General features: G+C 37.3%; 1 long non-coding RNA gene across 1 annotated transcript; it reads right to left on the bottom strand.

Annotated features, from left to right (window-relative positions):
• Positions 1 to 421: 421 nt before the first annotated feature.
• LOC147035200 (uncharacterized) lies at positions 422 to 2,680 on the bottom strand. Its single transcript, XR_015061666.1, has 3 exons — positions 1,171 to 2,680; positions 869 to 926; positions 422 to 579 (listed from the first exon to the last, which is right to left on the bottom strand). It is a non-coding gene; the product is annotated as an uncharacterized LOC147035200 (long non-coding RNA).
• Positions 2,681 to 3,338: the final 658 nt, after the last annotated feature.

Here is a 3,338-nt window from a genome sequence, read left to right on the forward strand (position 1 = left end):
TCCCACACAAGCTCCACCCACATAAACCCCTGCCCATATAAACCCTGCCCACATAAACCCCTCCCACATAAGCCCTGCCTACACAAGCTCCACACAAAAACTCTACACACATAAACCCCTCCCACACAAGCTCCACCCACATAAACCCCCGCCCACACAAGCCCCACCCACACACACACACACCCCGCCCACACAAGCCCCTCCCACACACACCCCACCCACACAAGCCCCCACCGAAGCCCCGCCCACACAAGCCCCACCCCCTCATCCCCCCTGTGCGCCCCACCTTTGACCCACCACCTCCCTCATCCCACCCCCACCCTTCCCCACACACACACATGGGGAGGGGAGGGATGGGATGAGGGGGTGATGGGTCATTGGGGGAGCGCACCTACCCCCTCAACCCCCCCTTTACATCTCTTTTATTCTTTTCTTGTAATTCAGAATCAAGTAATTGTAAACAAAACAAATATAATTTATTAATATTGAAAATATTAAATATTCATTTGCGAGAATGTACAATCTTTCCCAGCAATCTTCTTCAGATGCCTTGTGATTTCGAAACTCAGACACCATATTCTGTTTTGAAACAAAAAGTGGATAATAATTAGGTTCTATAAAGATAATTACATGGTAATATGAATAAGCCTCGTTGACCACTGAATTAACACACCAGGAGCCTGTCATCCTTTCAAGGTCAATAAAATGAATTCCAGTGTACTGACAAAACCACGTCCAAACTAATGATGCAACCAACATAAGGCGACATTCTAAAGAGAGAGTGATATTAATAATAATTCAGAAATATTTACCTCCAGAAAATCATGTGTTGTACGAGTGATATTAATAATAATTCAGAAATATTTACCTCCAGAAAATCATGTGTTGTACAAGATTGCTTCAACAGCTGATGTTGTGCGATAGTGCTGAAAAAAAAAAAAATAAGTCAAGGGTATAGATGAAGAGACAGACAGGGAAAGCAACACACACACACACACACGCACACACACACACATACACACACACATAGACACACACACGTGCCTCACCATTGGTTTAATTCATTCGAAATCAGAGACCAGTCATTATAAATCATTGGCCTCTTCAATAAGAGCAGAGAGAGGTAGGTAGAAAGACAGACAGAGAGAGAGGCACACACACGTGTCTCACCATTGGTTTAATTCCTTCGAGATGAGAGGACGTGATAAGACTTCATGCCACTCATTGAAAATGTCTTTCAATTCTCTTCTAAAATCATTGATCTCTTCAATAAGAGTATTAATTTCATGAACCACGTCGTGATATGTGAACTCAATTTCTTCCAATGCCCTGTCAGGGAAAAAATATATATATATATATATCAGAATTATCATGATTTAATTAATAATCATTTGCTTCATCGTTCAAAGAGAAAAGCATACACAAACTTACCAACTCTGTAGTGGGCTGTTGGCTTCATCGGAAGAAATATCGTCCATGCCTCAGTTGTAAAAATGAAAATCCCGTCTGGCAGAAGCTTTGTCTGGCGAACCGCTTATAAAGCAACGATGAGGAGATTGCTTAATCATTGGGTGTGGGCACAGGAAATGACAAGCTTCTCTTAATGATCTCATCTGGCCACCGCCCGAGTTGCAAATCGTTTTTGGACATAAACCACGCCATAAAAGTTTTGATTCAAATGTTTTCAGTTCGTGTTCTGAGATAAAATATAAACACGAGACCTTGTCTCACAGAATAGTTCCTATTTTTTTCACAGCATGACAGTCCAAAACCACTTCCTCATTCACACAGCACGGCCGTGTCAAAAAAACACTTCCTCATTTTCACGGCATGAACTGAAAACATTTGAAACAAAACTTTTTTTCTGGCATGGTTTATGTACAAAAATGATTTGCAACTCGGGCGGTGGCCAGATGAGATCATTAAGAGAAGTTTATCATTTCGTAATGGCACAAAAGGGGTATCTTAAAAAATATAAAGATTCAAATGTTTTGTTTTTCAATATTTTAGATGGGGATTATTGTGCAAAGAAAATTAAACTATTGAAGGAATTTGAAAATGAACAAATGTTTATAGGTTCAATGAGTGAGCTAAACAATATGCATTGGTTATTTGATAAAGAGTGTCCCGGGGCTTAGGCGTTTCAGATATTTCTTTCGAATCACCTTTAACAAATCTTTATCTTGTTGTATGGGTTATTTGAATAGAGAGCCCCTAGGTTAAAAGGGGAAATAAAAAAATGGCCATTTTTACAGCCATTTTTCCCTGCTGTGCAGGGGTTTGGCTTTTTCTTGAGGCAATGTTTTATGGCCGGATGCCCTTCCTGACACCAACCCTGGTCGCCTCTTACGACACACAGGGATATGGTACACCTATTCTAACCGGGGCATACACCGGGACCAGTACACTGGCACTCATTTCGCCGACCTCGGAAGGATGGCAGGCTGAGTCAACCCCCTGGTGTTAATTCAGCAGCCAACGGGATTTGAACTCAGGACCCTGGGATCCCAAGCCACCACCCTAACCACTAAGCCAACACCAGGCTCCAGGTTAAAAGGGGAGACAAATAAATATACCTTGGGCTAAAAAGGGGATTTATTTTTTCAGGGGAAAAAAAGAAAAATTTCATGGCTGAAAATCCCCCATTCATTTACATGGGGAAAAGTGAGCCAGAACCAGTATTCTTACCCTACTCATACATATATATATACATATATATATACATATATATATATACATATATATATACATATATATATATACATATATATATACATATATATATACATATATATACATATATATATATACATATATATACATATATATATATATATATATATATATATATATATATATATATATATATATATATATATATATATATATATATATATATATATATATATATATATATATATATATATATATATATATATATATATGTATGTATACATACACCAAAAGGAACTTTGAATGCTTTCATTGTCATTCGAGATGTTGACAAAATTTTATATGAATACATGCATTAAAGTTTTAAGTTTTCAATTATTTATTTTTGTATGATATTGTTTAGATATTCTCGAATTATTAATAAACTTCTACATGTTGTCAATTAGATTGATTGTAGTTAATTATAGTTAACACATATGCATAAGTATACAGTCTACATGTACAACTGATATGTCATCTTTCTGATTTCATAAGGTTGTGTTGAGAAATAGAAAAACATTGTGTTTTGCACAGTTATGTGCATCTCATTAGTCTAAGTTTTTCAACACCCCACCTCAGTTTTTTTTAGTTTTGTGCAACTATATTTACAAATATGGGAAAGAGCT

The sequence above is a fragment of the Eptatretus burgeri genome, chromosome 1, assembly GCF_056783735.1.
Source record: "Eptatretus burgeri isolate ZD-2024b chromosome 1, Ebu_testis_v1, whole genome shotgun sequence".
NCBI classification, from domain to species: Eukaryota; Metazoa; Chordata; class Myxini; order Myxiniformes; family Myxinidae; genus Eptatretus; species Eptatretus burgeri.